The following is a 22,656-nucleotide window of genomic DNA, read 5'->3' on the forward strand; positions in this document are numbered from 1 at the left end:
CAAGAGGGCCAGCAGGAGGTCGGAATTGAGCAGAGAAGCTGTGCTTCTCCTGGGGCCACACCAGGCCAGGGGCCTGTGAGAGTGAGTGGTCCTGGGACGGCCTCAGAGGTTAATAACAAAGCAGCTTGTGAGGTTTCACCTCAGTCAGCCTTGACAGTGGTTTGGCAGAAGAGGTGTGCATACTCCTCCTTGTGTCACAGATGAGGAAACTGAGGCCAGAGCTGGAAAATGACTTCTGGGACCTCAAACCAAATCTCCCGGCCCCCTTCTGGGTGTATCCACAGGTGTTATCATACCGTCTTGAGCACCCAGGGCATTTAAAATGTCAAACAGAATAGAGTTGTGTTGGGCCTAAATCAGGCTTGCCCTGTGGAACCAGTTCAGGAGACACTGCCGCCCCAGGACTCAGAGTGGACGCGTTGCGTGTTTGCCAAATGACCGATGTCCTCCAGCCCTACTTGGAGGTTGAATACGCCTGGTGTATCCTCCAGTGGCTCCACTTCCCCCACCCTGTCCTCCTCACGTTGGACTCAGCACTTTCACGTGTGCTGCCCTTGGTGTTTCCTCTGCCCCTTCACCAAGCCCCTCTCCTTGCAATGTGCCTCGAAAACTTGTCTCCTATGAGGAGACCACAACTGTCTTCATGGGCAAAAGATTACGCAGCGCTCTCTATCTGCTCGATTGCTCTTCCTCGTTTCTGAGCCATGTATCCTGCGTCCTTTATTCTTGCCTGGGTTTCAGCCTCAGTATCCTCCCCTTTCTACGCGTTCCCTTCTATTTCCTGCATGCTCTGCTCAGGTGCGCCAGTGACTGTTTTGTGCCAGGAAAGAAGGCTGGGTTGGACACCATCCACACACAAAAGCATCGGTGACAGTCTAGCGGCGTAAGATCCAGCTAGGGCCGCAATGGTGACAGCCCCAAAGCCTCAGCCAGATCTTCTTGAATCAGTGTTAGGCCACACGGCCCCTCTGCAGTGTCCCCTGCCATCCTGGCAGGATGCTGTTTGCACATGCGCTTTTCTCACCTTCTCCAGCTTTGTCTTGACCAATTCTCCACCTCCAACTTCAGATGGTGATGGCTGCCTTGCAGTTCTATTCTGGTTATCACATGAACTTCTGTAGAGGAAAGTCTGTTAGAATTTCAAGACACCGTGAATATACAGTACCGAGCCTCTCCTGGAATTTAGGCGTGACGGTGTGTGCTCCAGTGCTGTGCTCTGTTAGGCGCATCGGGCTTACTCTCCACCTTTCCCTCCGCGTGGAAGTCTCTGCTGCTGGCTGTCGATCCTGTCTTCTGTGTTCTTCGTGACTGTCCCTCAGGCAGGCTCCTTCTTCCAAACTGTAGATATCCCGTAATGATCTTCCTGGGGGGCCCCAAGGGAGTGGATCCTAATACTCTCCCCCAACACCGCTCTAAAGCTTTTTTTTTTTTTTTTTCTTTTCTGGTACCAGGGATCAAACTGGACCTTGCACTTTCAAGGCAGGCTGCAGAACCACTGAGCTACATCCCGGCCCTCCTAATTCTCCAGTAGGTCCGCTGGTAAGTGTTAACCCTGGCTCTCCAGCTGCGAACCAGATTTGAACGTAGGTTGACAATTTCATTTGCAATAAATTAGTAAAAGGAAAGCAAAACAATAAAAGTGTTCAGTCAGGTGCTACGTATTATCAATGATTTGGTCAACAGTGGACTATACATGGAACCAGGATCCTATAAGATTGTATCTCCTATTTTATTTGGTGGAACTATCCATTGACACTTACTGCAATGATCAAGGGAGTTTCATGCATCTTATTTCTTCCCAGTCGTGTGCTTTTATTATGTTTCTCCCTCTGCTTTCCATTCTATTAATCATTTTCTTCATTTCTCTTTTTTTTCTAGATCAACTTAGAAGTTTTCATGCAAAGACTTTAGATTCCAGCTGCAGAATTATTAAAATCATTCTGGTATTTCTGGGTTCATATCTAGGTTTTGTAAATTACTTAGCTTTATGACCTTAAGTAAATTACTTAATCTCTCTGTGCCTGTTTCCATATAATAAAACAAGATTAATAATATAGAAAAGATTATATCACCTAGTGACCCCATAATCATCTTAGTTTAACTACACTCTATGCTGTTTACACACCTAACAACACATTTCATAGACCATGTCTCCATCATTAAGCTACGTATGATGTATTTTAGAACTTCATTAATTTTCCCATGGTGTGAGTACTTCTTTGCAAACTGAGTAACAGTTTTTGAAAACTGGAAAAACACTACCTCAAAATTTTTAGTTATTCATAGTGTCACTGCCACAGATACAGAACACATTTACACTTAATGTACTTTATTAATATTTTCTCTTATCACTTTCTTAAGTCTAGATGATCAGCAAAACAAAACAAAACAAGCCCTGAGAGGATAGTGTGCCAATTTCGGTGGTGTAAATATTTGCGCTGTGGTTGATTTCAAACTATCACTATGATGTCACCGTGTGTGGAACGGGGCAGAGGTTCACAGTGGCAAGTTGCAACTGTATGTATCTGTATACAATAGGCATGTAACTCAAGAAAGTAGAGTGTAATAAATTGTGGTACAATAATTAGGATGTGATCTGTTTTTAGCATTTATCACCTTTGTTTTTAGTGTCTCGTTTAGTTATAAATTTGCATCATTTAATTTTTAATAATAGTCGTGTTTAACAACCACTTTCCAAAATTCCTGAAAACTTAACAATCAACTTTCACAAGCCATCTGAGACTTCCCTGACCCTCTTTCCCATCAGCCCTGAGGGGCCCTGTGCCGTCAGAAGCCCACACTCTTCATTAAGCAGCTGCGGCTAGTTCAGGTCCACACCAGTCAAGAGAACTTTCATTAATGCTCAGCTTCCCCACATAAGTGATGTCTGGTGGACTGACTTAGTGATCTGTTTCCTTCAACAAACTGTGATTTCTGAATTCAATTCAGATACTTGAGAATCGGCATGAGCTGAGAATGAGGCCTGAAGCCGTCCATGATGTTACATACTAGGCTTGAACTTGGCAAGCAGATGACATTGTGAGAAATGGACTTTCTTAAGGTGATTTGGAGAGTCTGAGGTGTTGTTTTACAAGTTAAGCCAAGGCAAAAAATAACCCTTACAACACATTCTCTTCATGGTTGGTCAGCCTGGGAGAAGCTATTCTGGGATATTCAAGCTAAGACGCCTCCTAAAACTCCAGGCAAACTGGAATCAGGTTTTGGGGTTTCTATTTCAGTCTATGTTACTTGCTTATTGTGTAAACGCTGGCCATCTAGTTCCCTGGATGGTGCCTCAGTTTACCCTCAGTGAAATCAAGCCAAGTCACTTTATCAAGAGCCTTTGCACCTGTGGGGAGTGAGAGGCGGTACTGCTAAAGCTGGACGTGCTGCTGAAGGTGTTCTAAATCAGGGGAGACTTTGGGAGGAGCCAAGTGTAAGTGGGACCTTATGAAAAATAGCTATGAGCAAACTTTAATGTAGACAAGGAGGAAGTGGCATAGGAGGAGAGAGGGCCTCTGAGCGATGTCCCTTGAAAATGCTGGGTACATGGCTATGTTGTGTCCAATGTTCACTCCCAGGGATGTGTGTGCAAGGAGGAGTTAACACAGAAGAAAGGACAGGCAAGATGGGGTAAGTGGTGCCTTTTGCCAGTGTGACTCAAGCAGGAAATTTCCTGAGTACAGGAAGACTGTGATCAGTTCTAAGTCCAAGGCCCCCTGCACAATGAAAGGGAGCAGGCAAAGTGGAGGTGATACCAGCCTCCCAAGCACCCGTGAGACAACATAACCTGTGTGCTGTTGTCTTTCTCAGTGGGCATCATGGCTCTCAGATACCCAGCCTGCCTCCTCCCTCGAGGGAATCAACCTGCCCTTCGGATGAAGAAGCGTTAGAAAGATGGGATCACTGCAAACTGCTCTACAGCTGCTGCCATGCCTGTGCTTCTATCTCTCACTCTTCTCACCAGCAGCCTCGAGGGCACTGACACTATCTGAGCTGCCAAGACCTGCAGGCATTACATGCCTTTTTCCATCCAATTCACAACTGACACTCAAACCCACCACTGGGCCACCAATCCTGTGCTTTGTACCAATCTATCTCTATTCAACCCGACTAGCTAGCTCACTTTCCCACCCACAGGCTAGATGCCTTTTGAAATTAAAAGTCATTTGATCTCTAGAAGAACAGAAAGGCCAGTTCCAGTTGTTGGACACTATAAACTAGAGACAATAGCTTCCAAAAGTTCTCTGGGAAGCCCAGGGATTCAGAATTGCAAAGCTAGCCAAATTTGGATTTCCCCTCTAAAGAGACAGTTCCTCCCTGTTTAGAACATACCCTTACTCATTAAGCTGGTTCCATGTTTTCTAATAACTTTTGCTTACACCACAAAATTGTCATAGACGATGGAATCACAAAGGCCCTGGAAAAAAGGCCCTACGACCCTGGAAGTCATTATTCCTTCCTTTAGCAATTGCTGAGTTAAGCACCATAAATATGGTTCCCATCCTGCTCCCTTCTCCTGCTTGTCCCCTCTCTCCCCCACCCCGCCCTGCGCACACACACGATCTGTTGGACATATGTTCGGAGGAAAGCAGGGCCGTGGGGGTGGGAGGGAAGATTCACATGGTGTGAGTCAAGAGCTCCGGCGTTTAAAAGAGGAGTGAGAGAGGGTGGGGAGTTTGCAGCCCTGGAAATGGAATATTCAAAGGATTTATTATCTTTGAGTATCTCACAGGGCTTTTTTAAAAATGGTATAAAAATCTGTAGCTTATGGCATTGGCGGGGAGGGGGGTGAAGGGCAGTAAACAAGAGCTCTAAAGGGGAAGGAAACCAGGAGAAAGCCAGCTCCATTAGTCACGCAGCTGCATATCCTGTCACAAAGGACCCCAGTTGAGTAATCGCCCAAAATATGCCTGTTTTTTTTCTGTTAGAAAAAAATGGGGCCTGCGAAAATGTACTGTAAAAAAGAAGAAGAAAAAAACTGGTTTCTCAGCCCCAGAGGGGGAAAGGAAAATAAAGAAGAAACAGGCATAGTTTCCCAGTGCTTTCTAACCTTCTCCCCATCTTGTCTTGAAAAGAAAACCTTCCAACTGTTCACAGCCATGAAGCCCACCAGGCTTGAAGGACGCTGACTTCATGGGATGAACCAGTCTTTGCAGCTCCATGGTGCCTGGTGCTGGGACAGAGGACCAGTAGGAGACAGGGGGAAGAGGGCAGCGTGGAGCGATGAGGGAAAACTAATGGGAAAGGGCTAAGCTATTGAACGAGTCCTTTGAGGCCCCTTAAGTGCACAACTTCCCCACGAGCATCACATGAGACCAGCAGAGGCCACAAATATCAGCCAGAAGCCCAGCCTGCCTTGTCCTAACCTTTCCTGATGGCCTCAGCAAGACGGACATCAGCTCAGGCCTTGGCCCTGGCAGTGGTGTTTGGGCCGCACATGAAGGAGGGAGGGATGGAGAGATGTCCAGCTCCACAGCAGTCTGCTGAGCAAGGCTGGGAAGGACAGGTTGGTCAGAGCTGCCTATAACCGTGGGTGTTTTCCTGGATGAACCTTCCCAAACCCTGGATGTCAGGCTCCTGGTGAAGAAACTGAGACACAGCAAAAGGTCTTGTCCAGTTACTGCCACTGTCCCATCCTCCCAGTCCTCTGAGTCTCAGGACCAAGACTCAAGGGTAGGGGATCAGTCCAAGTCCAGAGTGTTCTTAGAAAGTCATACTTTCCTTCCTGCTATTCTGATCCGATCAGAGCTGGAAGGGAGCTTTCTGTACCCAATCAGCCAAAAAGTAAAAGGAAGCCTTCTTAAGAAAGAGAACGTGGGCACTGTTAGGGGACGCAAGGCAGAGGCACTATCCTTGCTTCCAGCTCTCTGGATCTGTCCTAGCAGGAGCAGTGGGGAGAAGAGTTTTTCCAGGGGTGCCTCCAGGGACTTGGGCCCTAGCACTTGGCCTCATAACTACTCTGGTCCATGAGAGCTCACCCCTCAGCCAAGGGCCAAGCCAGTGCCTCCACCCATGGCTACAGAAAGGCCCAGGTTTAACAACACCAGGGCTCTCCTCAGCCTTTTAATGCCTTGGGTCCTGTCTGAGGCCCTGTGCCAAAGCCAGCCCCAAACCTCAGGGCCCACCCTGCCCAGGCTGCACCTTCCCCTGGGGAGCTCAAGGCCACCAGAGCCACCTGAAGGACTCTTAGAAGAGGCTGGCATGGCTTCCTGCAGAGCCCTGGGGGACACATTCTTCCCGTGGCTGCCTCACAGATTCGCCATGGAATTTCATGCAACTCCAGTAAACTCAGTGTGACCATTTTTTTCCTCACTTCAGGATTTATCAGATACAGTCTTTTGTGGCTTGCTAACAGTAATACGCTTCGGAGAGCACACCATTAGGTCACATCGTTCTTGTGTGGACATCACACAGTGAACTTGCACAAACCTAGCTAGTACAGGTTGGTCACTCAGTCAGTCACTTGGTGTGGCCTTTTTTTTTTTTTTTTTTTTTTTTTTTTTTTCATTCTTTTTGGCAATGCTAGGGATGGAGCCCAGGGTTTTAGCATTGAGCTATGTTACCAGCTCCCTGCCATTTTTTTTTTTTTTGAGATAAGATCTCACTAAGTTATGATTGTACAAGCGGGGCTCGAACTTGTGATCCTCCTGCCACAGCCTCCTAGGTGCAGGGGATTACAACTCAATGCGTCCGTTCAATGCAGTCAAGGTACCTGTAAACACAAGCTGCATGAGGCTGCTGCAGGTGTGACATTTTATAAGTAGAAAGAATACACTTTAAAATAATGATAAAGCGGAACATGTAGGGCTTGGTGGTAGAGTGCTTGCCTGCTAACATGCGTAAGGCCCTGGGTTCAATCCCCAGCACCAATGGAAAAAAAAACCCAGAGATGTAGCTCGAGGTACAGTGCCTGCCCAATAAGCATGAGGAGGCCCTGGGTTCAATTCCTGGTACCAAAAAAGAAAAAAGGAAAACAAACTAAACAAAGGACAGAAAAAAAAAAAGATGAACAAAAGAAAGAAAAAGGAACTCACACAGCACAGGTAGACTAGTAATGCATAACCAGTAGCATAGTCACATATTCTCATTATCAGGCGGTAGGTACTGTGTGTAGATGTGCTGTATTGTACATAACTGGCTGCAGAGCAGGTTTATTTACACCAACATCACCACAAAAATGTGAGTAATATGTCATGTGCACTATACTTTACAATGACTGTCATGTCATTGGGTGATAGGAGTTTTTTACCTCCAGCACGATCTTATGGGACCACTGTCTAATATGTGGGCTATCATCACCCAGACTTCGGTATACAGCAATGACTACATTAATCGAAACCTCTGCCTGCCTGCCACGCAAGGCCTCGGGAATTCACTGGCAAACAATATAGGCACAATCTCTGTCTGCATGTGAAGCTGGGAAAACTTTTCCATCCCTTCTGCATTCCCTCTTCCTTCTTTCTGGGGTTTCCTGATGCCAGGTCCTTAGATGGGTGAGCTAGGATGGGTAGGAGAAGAAAGAGTAATAAATACATTTTTTAAAACCCACACATGCTGCAAAAGAGCCCCGTGCTGATGTTAGTGTTTCCAAAATGCTTCCGGATAGAGGATAGTTCCTTAGCAACCTGATCGTAATGAAAATTCCACAAGGGCATCTGGAATTCACTGTCCGACTTTCCAGCTGATTGGCAGAGGGAAAGGCCCAAGGCCATCTTATGATGCACAACTGTGCCAATACTAATGCTGGTGCCTGTCAGCTAGCGAATACGGAGCCTCACTGTGGAGCCTCACTGTGGAGCATTACAAAGCCTCAGCTGGCTTTGAGTGCATGAGGTACCTGAGGCCTGCTGTTTTCCCAAGGGCTCAGCCCCTTCTTGGGGTCAAGTCTTTCCTATAACCCGAAGTTGGGATCAGAGCTGTCGCCATGGGCCTGGGGTGATGGACCCAGCACATGAACACCAGTGACACATAAGCCCCAGATCATATTTAAGGGGTCACAGCAAGCACCCAGCACCACACAGATTTGCCTTTGTGGCAGTGACATCTGAGGTACTAAGAGGGGACCACTGTTTAGATTCTCCCTCCTTGTGCCCCAGAAGGGGGTTGACAACAGGACCTCACAGCGGAGAAGTCCCCACGGCCTCCAAGCTCCACACCAGTCTCTGCTGAGTCAGGCCGTGGCCATGCAAGCCTGGGGTCGAAGGAAGCCCAGTGACAGGTCTCTCTCAGCCCGTTCCCTTGGAGCCTTTTGATGTTTTAAAGCTGACAAAGTCAGTACCTTCTGGGGTGCAGAGAACACGCCTTCCACACGCGCTTTTCCAGCAGCTGATTGATGTATCATGAGGTCTCTGATCACAGGAAAGTCTAGGGGCTTGATGCAATGAGACACTAGCCTTGTCCTGGGCCTTGGAGTACTCACTGGTCAACAAGAGGCCTTCTGGGGTAGACCCAAGAAGATAAAGCTCTTCTGTCTGACAGACCACATCCCAAGGGACGGGAGAGACAGTGGACTCCATAACGGGCCAGGGCCCCCAAACCCTAGGCTTTACTTAGGAATCCAAGCCCCATCATGCCTCTCTGTCATGCTGGTGAAGAGCAAGCATGAGAGGAGGTCTCCCTGGAGCCCCAAGCCCACTTGCCGGGCTGTTACTGGGCACCACAAGATCTGTTCTGCGCATGGGGCAGTGAGGGCCTCTGAGTGTGCAGAGTGTTAAGGGCCTGACAAAGCACTTACTGACCAAGGAAAATCAACCCAGGGGCTGCAGGAAAGGTCTGGTACCAAGAATGTCTGGGGTTGTGAGACACTGGAAAAGATTGCCTAATAACATAATGGGCTCTTTTCCCTGGAAATATCTGGAAATAGGTTAAGCACTTTCCAGACTTGGATAGGTCGCAGCCCCCATGGTAAGAGACGGTCACAGCAACCCATTGGCGGGGGCTGGCCAGCAAGTGCACACCTATGCCATGGCACATTTTTCACACAAAGGAAAATACATGTGGCAAAATATATTTAACATAAAACTTACAGTTGTAATCATGTTGAGTTTACATTTCAGTAGCATTAAGCATATTCACGCTGTCTTACAATCACCACCACTATCATCCCCAGAACTTTCCAGCTTCCCAAAATGAAACTCTACTTGTTAAATGCAAAGTTCCCAGACCCCTTCCTTCAAACCTCTGACGACCACAGTGTTACTTCTTGTCTTTGTGATTTTGACTACTGTGAGTATCATATGTATGGGGAATCATGCAGTACCTGTCCCCTTTATGATTGGGTTATTTCACCTGGCATAATGTCTTTCAGATTAATCTATATTGTATCATGTGTCAGAGATGATGGATGGTAAACAGATGACAGATAGATGATATAGATAGATAGCTCATAGGCAAATAGACAGATGTTGCATTTTGTTCATCCATTTTTCTGTTGATGGACACACTTGGGTTGTTTCTACCTTTTGGCTATTGTGAATCATGTAGCCCTGAACTTGGGTGTACAAAGGTCTGTTCTTGCTTCCAGTTCTTTGGGGTAATACCCGGAAGTTGAATTATGAGTGCACACACACACACACACACACACACACACACAAATTAAGACAAGAGCATTGTGTCCCAGAATACAATATGTCAATGTCCTCACATGGGACCCAACATGGAAAACAGACACCTAAAAACCAGGCGACCTCTCAAGAAACATGGGAGAGCCGGGTGTGGTGGTGCACACCTGTAATCCCAGCACTCTGGAGGCTGAGGCAGGAGGATCACTGTGAGTTCGAGACCAGCCTGGGCTACACAGTGAGTTCCAGGTCAGTCTCGACTACACAGTGAGACCCTGTCTCAACCCTCACCCCCCAAAAAAAAGAAGGAAAGAAAAGAAACATGGAGAGGAAGCTGGTTGTTCACAGAGCAATCAGAGAAGGCTTCATAGAAGAGAGGATATTTGAGCTAGATTCTGACAGATGACTAGGAGAGTGCCTGGTAGGAAAAAAGTTGAAGAAATGGAAGAGGGCAAGAAAAGAATCAATGCTTTTCAAAAAAGGAAAAAATGGTATAGATAAAATATGAAACACACATATTTTCCCTCGGCAATCTACCAATAGGAATTCTCTTGCAATTATGTCACATAGATATATATATACTCAAGGGCATGTCCAAAGATCATGTAGATAATGTCTGTAAGACATAAACTGGAAGCTGCCAATGCCTGTCCCTGATTCACGGCTTAAAACTGTGGTACAGCCATGCTGTGCATTCAGATGCAGCCACTGAAAAGAACAGAAGAAAGCCAGTGCTGTGCACGCACCTGAATCCCAGGACTCTGGAGGCTGCAGAGTGGAGAGGGAGGGAAAGAGAGAGGGAGGCAGGAAAGAAGAAAGGGAGGAGGAGCAAAAGAGCGGCGGAGAGAAGAAGGAAAGGAGGAAGACAAGGGGAGGAGGGGATGGAAAAGATCTCTGTGTGCTGATACGGCAAGAATTCCAGGCTTATTTTTAAAACAAGGAAGATGTCCCAGTTTTTTCCCTGGAAGGATACTCAAACTGTTAACAGTCATTGTCTTTGAGAGGAGCAATCGTTTGAGAGGAGAGATACCAAAATTTCGCAGTATACCTTCAATGCCTTTTTTAGATCTGTGTGCATGTATTGCATTAAAAGAAAGGCTAACAGGGCTCTCAGGGTGATGGGACTATGGGACATTTTTATATTCTTTATGCTTTCCTTATTTTAAATATTTTAAGGACAAAAGGCAGCTATTTTTCTGGAATTGTTTAGTCCCAATGGCTCCTAAAGGCAAAGGGATAGAAAAGAAGTTTAAAGGGCTAGGCTTGAGGGTTGTGTCTTAAAGGATTTCTTTCAGGGCAGAATAGTGTCTTCCTCTTCTGGCGGAACTGAACGGCAGCAATGAGAGAACTAGACCAAGAGCTTAGGGCAAGGGAAGTCTGGAGCCAGGAGCTCCCAGAATGCCTGGAGAGCTGGCTAGGGCAAGGACTCCTCCTCTCCTCCTCCTGGGAACCCCCATCTCAGGACAGAAACCCAGCCACACAGGGTTAACCCTTGGCTTTGCTTCACTGAGCGTGGGCGGTGGTGAAAGCAGAGGGGGTCCAGCCCGGCCCGGCTCCATGTGGCATTAATAAAATGCAGGTGTTTGCACAGTTGCTGTAAAGAGAAGGGAAGTCACAACTGCAGCTAGCATAGAGCCTAGAGCACAGGGCAGAGGAAAATGTGCCTGGCAGCCATGAGAAAGCAGTTTGCAGAGAGGGCTGGCTGGGGGTGCGGAGGAATGCTGCAGTTTCTGGCACACACCTCCCCATAGGCCCCCTGGGAGTGTATGTGTGTGGGTGTGTGCACCAGTACACAGGCTGCCACACACACACACACACACACACACACACACACACACACACACACTGCCTCCATAGAAATTTTCCCAGCAGGCCCTCAGACAGCTCAACTTTGGCCCTCTCTCTTCCCTCTGAGCCTCTGGGTGCCGTCTCCCTGCTAGGCCTCCCACCACCACACCCAAGTTTCTTAATCCCCATTTGGCTGTGCCTTAAACCAGCATTTTGGGAGCCTGACTCCTTTCCTCCTGCTTTCCCAAGCTCCCCTTCTTGGTGTGTGTGTGGGGTGGGGGCTTTTGAGTGCACTGCAGCTTAGCCTGGTGACCCCCTCCTGAGGCTCTGCTTCTGTCCGGGAGCTGTGTGAGGCCAATGGTCCAAAAGTGTGTGTGACAAAGCAGACAGGGGAGCCTCCTCCTTGGGGCACCCAGGGCAGGAGAGAACTGGAAAGGCAGAGAGGTGAGGGCACTGCCGAGGGTCCTCTGCCAGCCTTGTCCACGTGCCCCGGAGGTGGGAAGGGCCATGCAGCGCCAGCCTTCTAGGGCATTGCGCTCAGCCTGCCTGACATAAAGCAGCACAAAGCCAGTTACTCCCTGGTTTGTTTAGTTTGACTCCTTGTCTGAGACCTGCAACTGTGAACATTGTCCTGCCACAGGGAAAAGCTCTGTGCGATGGAGCAGACGCCAGGCCTTGCTGGGCCCTGGGTGGGCTGGTGCCTGACGGAAGTCACCGCGGAGATGAAGTTCCTCCAAAGGGACTTGGATTCCTGGTTGCTATGGACGGGGAAAAGTGTGAAGGAACTCAGGGAAGACCCCTGTCCCTGGTCATGGCTGGCCCTGAGTTTTAGTGCATGCGAAACCCCATCCCACAGAGCCAGAACTGTGCAGGGCAAAAGGCCGGCCCAGCTACCTAGCAAACGTGTTCCCCAGAATTCAGTACCCACAGGACCGAGGGGACCAGGTGCTGGCAAGAACTTCTCAGCTCCCATCCTCCAAAGCCCACCTCCCTCCTCACCACCCAGCCCAAAACACAGACCAAGCAGGAGTGGGCAGGTGGCCACCAAACAGTCTCCCACTCAGCCCTGCCCACAGCCCAGAGACCTGTCCAGTGGTGGCTGACTGGAGAAGGCAGGAGTGGACACTGCTCATGGAGCTACATTATAGAGCTCTACAGAAGCCGGGCGTGCAGTGCACACAGGGAATCCCAGCACTCTGGTGGGGCTCAAGCAGGATGATCAAAAATGAGCCCAGCCTGGGCAATTTAGCTACTTAGTGAGACCCAGTCTCAAAATAAAAAGGCAATGTAGTTCAGTGTGAAGGCCCTGGGTTCAATCCCCAAAACCACAAAAATGACTTAAATAAAAACTAAGGAATCTTCTTACAGAGTTCCTGGGGCTTCTTGTCTCACACCTTGAATAGAAGGATCCCGCCTGACAAGTCCAGACTTGGACTTGTTGCTTGCCCCAGACCTAAGTGGCCTTGGGGACCCCCTGTCCCCACGCCCAGCCTCTCCTCTTTTCTGAAAGTGGGACGGGGAATACCTTGCAGCCGCAGGGCCGCATCCTCGTCTGAAAATCGCGCGGAGCTTTGTTGCTCCGCCCCGCCCTGTGACGGAGGTCAGGAGCAGCAGATGTTTCTAATGAAGGCCCAAGCAGCCCCGCAGAGGTTAACAGGAACGCCATACAGCCCGGCTCCCATGAAGGGGCCGCAGTCCCCAGACCGCTGAAAGCACAAGCTGCTCAGTGAAAGGGACCCACGCTCACTTGCATTCTCAGCTCCTTTCAGGAAATTGCCAAGTTAGCCCTTGGCTTTCTCCTACCCCGCGCCTAGCCCGTTTCCATAGCAACCACCTCCCCATCCTCGGAGCCCCTTCGCACTGCCCGCCTCCTCTCCCCACCGGCCCCTGCGTCTCATCTGTCTGGGTGGGAAGCGGGATTAGAGTTCATCGGGCCGAGGATGCTTTTCCCAGGGTCGCTTTGCCTTCGTGAATCCTTTACGGTTGCCGGCTCCTGCCCCGGGCTTTTCAAGTCCCTAGACTTAATGACCAGCCCTCGGTTTCCTCTTCTTCTCTTTCTCTGCCTCCAATAAAGCGGGAGAATTAACCCAGGTTTTAAGTGCCCTGGTTCCAAGTTGCATATCAAAGGGGGCTTCCCCAAACTGCTTCTGCATTTCAAAGGGGCTGATTTATCGCTTTCACTTAAACCAGCACATTTTGGGGTAAGAGTTTTACCCGAGGTCAAACTCTGGAAAAACAAATGGATCCCCATTCACCCCTCCTGGGGTGCTGTGGGCCATTAGTATATAATCTGCCCTCGGGGAAGGTGGGAAACAGGCCAGCACCTCCAGCAGCCCCGGCTCCCAATCGCTCTGGCTCCCAGCTCCCAGGGCTCTTGCTGTGAGGAGGGAGGAATGGCCTGGGGCTAGTCCTGAGGAGGCTTCCTCACCTTTCCTCCAGCTTCCGTACTTAAATTCCGTTGTTGCTTCCTTGGCTTCTCTTGGAGCCCTAACTCTGCCCTGAGCAACCTGGGACCAGGAGCACTCAGTCCCATCCGCACCGGCTCTGGATGGGCTCCCCGCTGCTTCCTGGTCCACTTTCTTGCTGTGAAGTCTCAGCCACCTCACGTTGCCTGAGCCTGGCTAGAGTAAGCCACACTCCCACTCACCCTCCTCCCCTCACAGAGAACCCTGGGCCCCCACTGTCCCCCACCGTCCCGCACCATCACACACGCTTACTCTCCACAACCAAAACCCCACCCCATCCCACCCAACCTCAGTTCAACTGTCACCTTGATACCTCCTCCTTCCCCAGAGCCTGCAACCCTTCGATCTCACTGCAGACTGTGCGGTTCTTCCCCTGGTTTAACACGGACTGAAGTCTTAGGCTCCTGGGACATGTAGCCCCTGCCAATTCACAAGTCTTGCATTGGGCTGCCTGGGGAGCCACAAGCTGCCTATGAGCAATGCTTGCTTGGAAGAGGCCCAGCAGGTGCCCAGCATCGTTGGCCTATCACTCAGGGGCAAGAAGAGAAGAAGCAGTGTCCAAAAATTGACCTCTGGAGAGGGCAGCCTCAATAAGGTTGGGAGAGGCATCACAAGGCAATTTCCTCTTAAGGGACACGTCTCTGTTTCCTTTTCTCACCTCGCCACTGGCTCATTCATCATTTACTCATTTTTACCTTCTTCTGGCCCTCGGGACTTCTGAGTGCTGACCAAGTGTTAGGGAATTAGATACAGGGCCTGCAGTTCTTACAGTGCAACGAGATGACTCCCCACAAAGAGGCTGGCAATATGCATAACCATGGCTCAGCTCTCTCCATGAAGATTCCAAGAAGACTCCAGACAGGGGAGTCTCAGCTTGGAAGGTGTGTGGAGCTTAGCAGAGAGACAGGTGCAAAAGCTTGGAGTCAGTCGTGTTAGGCAGGTCGGTGTGTCCAGTGGCTAGGAATATGGAATCAGGTGTTGAGAGCAGAGCCTGTAAGGGCAGAGGGGCAAAATGGTGAATGTCAGGGCAAGGAATCCATCGCCCCTGCCATGCCACTCACGTTTGACCCCAACAAGATCAAAGCTGTATTCTTGAGGCACACCAGTGAGGAAGTTGGTGCCCCATCTGCCCTGGGCCCCAAGACAGCCCTGGGCTTGTGTACAAAAGAGGTTGGTAATAATGACATTACCAAGGCAAGCAGTGACCAAAAGGGCCTGAGGAAAGGCCCAGTGAAACTGGCCACTCAGAACAGACAGCTTCAACCAACCTGTGCAGTGACCACCACAGCCCTCAAGAAACTGCTTGGAATGGAGACAAGCAGAAAGACACTGAGCAGAACCAAAGCATCCCTTTGGGTGGGACTGATACTATTGCTCAACATCACTTTAGATGAAATTGTGAACATTGCCCAACAGGTATCTTTAGCCAAGGAGCTCTCTGGAACCATTAGGGGTCCCAGGTTCTGTCCCTCCTGTGGGTTTTGGTGTTGATGGTGCCACTCCCACAGCTTCGTAAATGGCATTGACGGTGGTGTTGTGGGATGTCCAGCCACTTACAAACCGACAGAGGAAGATATTTCCATGAAGAATCTTTTGTGTTGGTTTTCTGAGGGGTACTGGGGATTGAACTCAGGACCTTATGCTTGAGAGGCAGGCACAGTGCCACTGAGCTAAATCCCTAGCCCTCTGTGCAGAATCATTTAACAACCAAACGAAAACAAAACAAAAAAAAGAGAACTGACCTGAAGAAGGTTGGCAAAGGTTCAGAAGCCTTCTCCCCCCACCCCACCCCAGGCAGGAGAAAAAGCAAGTGAGTCCAGGGCTGTGTTCCACTATACCCTCTTTTGAGTCCCCAAGCTGAGGATGCTTTGAGGTTGTAGAAGAAGAGAGAAAGAAAAGGATCATACTGCCCTTAGGGAGCTGGCTGGGACATCATTCTGGCTGCTTTTCAAGGGGGTCTTGGGAGACCTGAGGCCCAGGAAGGGCCTGATGATTGCCTGGCTGGCAGGGCAATCTCCCTGGTCTAATCTCAGCTCCCCCAAGCCCTTTGTGATACCAAGGATTGAACCTAGGACCTTCCCACTAAGCTACATCCCCAGTCCATTTTTATTTTTTACACGACACAAGGTCTCACAAAATTGCTAAATTGCCCAGGATGAGCTTGAACTTATGATCTTCCTGCCTCAGCCTCCCAGGATGCCCGGATTACCTGCACCACAATGCTCATCTTCCAGGTCACTTTTAAGGCAACTGCACTGAAGGTATGGAGCATGGACGTTTCCAAAGGCTGTATATAGCCAGATGCTCATTTCCTGATTTTGCTTCTCCTCTACCCAGCTCAGGAGAAGGGTTGGGAGAAATCTAACCTTGCTCAAGGATCCTATTTTATAACTTTCCTATCTGTGCTTTCTGGGCCTCTGCTATGTGTTCCTCCTTCTCTCTGCGGACTCAGCAGCCACGCCTTCTCCTTTGGACAGGCCTCCTCTTCCCCTTTGTCTTTGTTACAAGCTCTTCCATGAAGTTCCACAACACAACCTTCTGGACTGAGCTTTTCTCTCACTGGCCTTAGGTCCCATCGACAAGTCCCATCCTCTACTGACCAGAGCCCACATCTCCAGTTCAGCCACAAAGACAGGTGTCCCAGGAAATCAGGCCTCATCTGACCAAAGGAAATACCACGGGTCTGACTCAAGGCCTTCAGCGTGAGTCACCCCCCAGCCCATCAACCATTACCGTTCCCTCGTATCACACCTGAATTATTCATCAATTACTGTCTTCAGTTTACTAGACAGCAGAGCCCAGCCAGGATGCTGCGAGCCTGAGGATGACTTATTGGTCTGATGTGGGCTGAACATCAAGTCCACACTCTGCCTCGGTCCAAAGAATGCAGTTAAGAGCACCACGTCAGGAAGTTCATGCCTCAGAGTACCTTGCTGAAGCTTCTGGTCACCCCCGAGCACACTGCTCTTTCTTCACACCTTGGGAAATGCCCCCATCCATGAAAGTGGTGGATGAGAAGAGTCCTGGGTGGAAAATGGGGGCCCAGGGAACAGCACGTGCCGTGTCCCTGCCTAGTCACTGTAACCTACATCCTATGACCTACACCAATGTCTTTTTGCTTTTCCTTACATGGCAAACCAAAGTGGGGACCTACCAAGTTGAATTAGATGACAACTCTCCTTCAAACAGGGCAGAAGGGGACTCTGTGGGTACAGTAGGACAAAGTTGTAGCCATAAACATGGCTTGGAGTCCAAGAGCCTTGAACTTTTGTTCCGACCCTGCCATCTACCAGGTCAGCAAAAGACTTAATCTCACAAAGCCTGTTTCCTCTTTCATAAAATGGGAATAATAATAATGACAACCTGGAGGACTGTGGTGAAGGTTGAATGCCCTGGTGCCATAAATGCCTGACACATAGTAAGTGCTCCTTAAATGGTCCTGCCATGGTTAGTGCCACTGTTATTATTATCATGACTATAATTATCACTACCATTCTCCCAGGCCAATCTTCTTTAACATAAAGACCCTTGTCTTATATTTATTTCTGTGTCCACAGCAATGCACAGCAAATAGGAGTTAAACAGGACTTCAAAAGGTGAGGTGCACCAGAGACAGGGAACGGCGTGTTCCAAGACTTTGTGATGGGAAGATACACGAAAGTTTTGAAGAAAATTTTGTGCACAGATACAGTTCTTAGTTACAGGGCCCAATCAGATGTCCTGGGCACTGCTCCTCCTATTTCATCATCTGCGAGGCAAGACCTCTCACACCTAGTCAGAAGGAATACTGTGCTCCTCTCACTGATGGGGAAACTTCCTGCAAGACAGAAACACCTGAACCCAAAAGACCCAGGGAAGTAGAAACACGCCAAGAGAAGACTGGGTTAGTTACCACAAAAAAAGTAATCCTCCAAACCTGTCGGGGCGATTTGTGCTTGGAATTGAACAATTAGGAGATGGAGGAGGACGTTCTGGGGAAGGAAGCCCAGGTGGGGGCTACTGCTACCAGGTGGGGGGTGGGAAGACTTTGGAGTATGAGCCAAAGACCAAGATGGGGGGAAGTAACAAGGTTGCCTTGCATGGAGCTCCTAACCCTGCCCTCAACATTCCATGGTGCATGGAAAGAGCCCCGTGCCAGGAACCAAACGGAAGGCTCCCCCCACACCACCCTGCTCCAGCCTCTGGGAAGATTTCTCCCTTCCCACCCTCTTCTTCTCTCATTCTATTAGGGCCTCCTTCAACTTAAGCTACTGTTCCTCCAGAAGCACTTGCAGTTAATAAAGACAAGGTCCTCAGGACCGCAAAGGAGAAGCTTATTGATGTTCCCTTTCTGACTATGGGGAGCCAAGTGGAGTGAGGTCTCCATAGGAGCTTGCTGAGGCCTCAGGGATGGGAAGACAGGGTTTGAGGAGGCAGGAGGTCAACTAGCAATGAGCCCCAAGGTGGGTCTTCCCACCTCTGTTATGCCCTGCAAACTACTTGCCTTGCAGGGTTTATTAGGTCAGGTTTCTTGAAAAAGAATTTATACATAGTACCAAAAAACTCAACTGTCATTCTGTGAGTTTTAGCAAATGCATGCATTCATATAACCATTTTCAGGATAGAGAAATGGAACAGAGGTACATCATCCCCAGATTCTCCAGGGCTTCCTTATAATCAAGACTTGTCCCAGCCCCTCAGAACCACTCACTGTGTTATGTCTTTAGTTTTGGCTTTTCCAAAATGTCCTATCAAGAGTCCAAAGCCTGCCTTCTTTTGCTTAGCCCAAGGCACAGTGAGAGCCTCCATGCCACGGTATATAAGGAGTTCGTTTTCATTGATAAGTAGTGTTGCACTATATGACTACATGACACTATTCATTCAGTAACCAAAGATCCTTGAGTTGTACCTGTTTTTTACTATTATAAGTTAAGCCATTATAAACATTTGTAAACAAATGTTTGTGTGGACCTAACTTTTCATTGCCCTTGGTAAATACCTTAAAATGGCACTGCTGAATCATAGGATAAGCATGTATTTAACTTCATACTAAGCTGCCACACCATTTTCCAAAGTGGATATATCATTCTGCATCCCCACCAGCCATTGATGTGAGTTCCAGTTGCTCCATATCTCACCTGGTAGTTGACACAGTCAGACCTTTGTTTTTTTATCCTAGCTACTCCAAAATGTATGTCACAGTTAATGTGCTTTTAATTTAGGAATTAAGCATCTTTTTGTGTATTTATTTGCCATTCCTACATCTTCCTTGGGAAAGGACATGTTCAAATACCTTGCCTGTTTTAAAACTTGGATTGTTTTCTTCTTACTTGGTTTCAAGAATTTTTTATATACAAATCCTCTATCAGATATAGAATTGCAAATATTTTCTCCCAGTCTGTAGCTTGCGTTTTTATTGTCTTAACAGAGTCTTTTGAGAACAGATGTTTCGGAGCTTAACTAAATCAAATTTATCAAGTTTTTCTTTTATAGATCATGCTTTTAATGATGTATCCAAGAAAATTTTGCCTAACCCAAGTCACAGAGATTTTCTCTCTCTCTGTCTTTTTTTTTTTTTTTTTTTCTATTTTTTGTACTGCAGATCAAACTTAGGACCTTGTCCTTGTGAGGCAGGTGTGGTGCCACTAAGCTAAATCCCCAGCCTGCCTATATTTTCTTCTTTTATACTTTTATGGCTTTTTCTTTTCTAATTTCTCCTGTGTTTTCCTCTTTTACTACTTAAAGTTTACCTTAGGTCTATTCTCTTTGAAGTATAGGCTCATGCTAGTTACTGTATTTTTTCCCTTCTTTTCTGCATATAGATGTCCAAATTTTCCAGGACTGTTTTTTGTTTTGTTTTGTGTTTTTGTTTTTATCTTTCCTCCACTGAATTCTCTTTGCTTTTTATGAAAAAGCAACTGGCCTGCACGCATTTCTGCGCTCTCCTCTGTTGTGTTGTTATAAACCTTTATCCTCTGGGCCAGGGATTTAGTTCAGTGGTGCCTCACAAGTGCAAGGTCCTCAGTCAATCCCTGGTACCGGGGGGAGGAATAAATAATAAAGGTTTATCCTTTAATTATTTCCACTGTTCTGATCACTCCAGCTGTCTAGCAATTCTGGAAGTCAGGCAGGGTAAACCTACTTCTTTGCATTGTTTTTAAGGCCCACCCTCCTCTTTCCTGTGGTTTTTTTCAGGCCAAGGGACAGAGGCCGGACAGAGGCCAAAGGCCCTGCCTTATGATGCAAACCTCAAAGCTCCTCCCCTGTCACCCCTGCCCTCTAGGAATAGCTAGGTGCTTGGAATTCTCAACCTTACCTGGCCATGCCAAGCCTCCCAGCCTTTGGCCACACTGTCACCTCTGGTCTCCTCAAAAGCCTCTTCACCCAAGTAGCGCAGTAGTCAGAGTGCCGACTGAGGGCCAAACTACCCAGGCTTGAGTGCAGAGAAGGGAACCCCTACCATCACTACCATGAAGACAACGTATCTCCCTTCTCTGGGACTCAGCTTCTTGTCCGTGAATTGGCAATCATCAAAGTACCTCTTCTTTGGGTTGTATTGGGAATTAAATGATTCAAAAAATATATAATAAATGCATGCATACACTTACTGAAATACATACTACTTAGAAGTAGAACAAATAACCAATTAAACAGGGCTTCCTGAGATTGTGCCTGAGACACTTTTACTGTCCACTGCTGCTGAGAAAACCTGGGAGCACAGCTTCTTCCCCACAACTTCTCAACCCTTCTCTGGCAAGGGTCAAGCCCATCTGAGAAGCTAGACCCAACCACGAGACTACAGTCTCCACTGTAAAGCCGCGGAGCTGGGAGTTCGCGTCTGGCTGCTGGGGGCTCATAGACAGAATATGTTAGCGATACCTCTAGGCTGGAGCAGCCAGACTTCTGCTCTGCAGAGTGGAAGCCCACTTGCCAGCATGGGGTGCCCCTGCCCGGGAGCAAAGCTGTCAGCCCTGATGCTTCTCCTCTCAAGAAGAGAAGGGGACGAATGAGGGCCAAGAGTAATGGCTTTGCACCAGGGCAAGAGGAATCTAGAGATGACAGCCATAGCAGTGCAGAGGGAGGACAGGACGGAGGGCGTGGAGGCTCAAAGGCATTTGAGCCCCAGTTCTTTTTGCTTCCCTGAGCTTCAGCTTCCTGTCTCTCCCGAGGGGGCTGCCCTCCACCCACCCCCCTGCTTTGGGGGCACCTGTACTACAAGGGAAAAATGGAGGCTGGAAAAAGCCCAGGTTGTCCAGCTCCTGCCCACATCCAATAGCGGGCCGGTGGTGAGCTCTCCCAGGGTGGGACAGACCACTCTTGGGCGTCCCAGTCAATGCAAAGGGCTCTCTGGGGAACAAAAAGCCAGAAGAGGAAAAGCACTTCAGGTCCTTGGCCAGCTTGCCCACCTCCTGCTGCCCCTCATACCGGGCGCCCTCAAGGCAGGTCACACACCCCTGCCAGAACAACATTCTCCTCCTAGCCCTGTGACCCCCTCCTTCGGGCCCCAGCCAGAATGGAGGACAGTGGGGCAGGCCAGGTACCGGCAGGCGGGCACCTCACTGTGTGGGCCTCGGAGAAGGGGGAAGCCGGTGCCTTTGCCCGAGCCTCAGGGAGTTGGCAAAGCATTCTCGTGAGTTCATTCAGTTGCTCAGCTATTTCCTGCCTGTTCCAGCACCGCATGCTCCACCTGCTCCTACTTAACCATTTCCTGTTTACCGCCTGCCTCCTGCAGCCTCCAAGCTCCATGGCAGCGGCCAGCAGTGCAGACAGAGCTGTGGCAATGGACAGACACATGGACAGAGAGCACCGAATCCGTGCTCTGTGGCAGGACCTGGTCCTTCCCCTTGGGCAGGTCACAGCCTGGGACGGGAAGAGGACGTTTCCTGGCTAGCCGAGGCTGACTCACGACAGCATTAGTCACCCCTTCACAGAGCTGCTGTGCCCCCCAGTAGCCGCTTCTCTCCGCTCTACCTGCCAATGTCTCTCCTGGCCGTCCCTACCCATACTGGCACCATTCGACCAGGTGCAAGAGTCCCCCAGTCACTTCAAAGTACCGTCCGCTGTGACTTCACGTAAGAGCAATCTTCAGAGATCTTCTAAAGACAGATTTAAAGGTCAAAGATTTGGTTCTAATCTCAGCACTGCCCCCTTTGTACCTCTGATTTGAGCAACTGTGTAATTGTCAAAGCCTATTTTTTCCAAAGACTAATAATAGTACCTATGCAGCAAGGTTGTTGTAACAGTGAGACCGTGTAGTGTATGTGAAATTTCCTGGTACAGAAAAAAGTGATCGGGCTCGGGATGTAGCTCAGTGGTAGAACACTTACCTGACATGCATGACTCATTGGGTTCGATCCCCAGTATTGCAAAAAATAAACAAATTCATTAAATAAAGGATCAATGCCATGGTATGCTATAGTCACATAGGGATGATAGGAAACCCATATATAGCATTTTAAAAATAAGTGTAACAAATCATTTGCCTCTTGGTTCCTCTGAAACTGTGGGTTGACGGGAAACAAATGAGAGGAAGGTAGAAGAGTTTCTCAGCATCTCAGATCCCAGGGCTGCACCAGGGCAGGAGAGAGAGGCGGGCAGTGAGGGGCAGGGACAGGGCCCACAACTGTGGCTCCACATGAGGACTGCAGAAGTTGCAGAGCAAGCTGCACATGTGCCCTGAGATCAAGTCACGCCACTGCTCCTAGAAGCACACTCCTCAAACACCCAGCACCCCATGCCAGCCAGCCCCAGCCCCCTGTCTCTAAAGCCGCATCTCTCAACCTTGGCACTTGACACCTTAGGAAGGACAATTCTTCCTGCAGGGCTGTCCTGTGCATGGTAGGGTGGTTAGCAGCATCCCC

This window comes from Fukomys damarensis, unplaced genomic scaffold (assembly GCF_012274545.1).
Source record: "Fukomys damarensis isolate Sample0158 unplaced genomic scaffold, DMR_v1.0_HiC HiC_scaffold_21, whole genome shotgun sequence".
NCBI classification, from domain to species: Eukaryota; Metazoa; Chordata; class Mammalia; order Rodentia; family Bathyergidae; genus Fukomys; species Fukomys damarensis.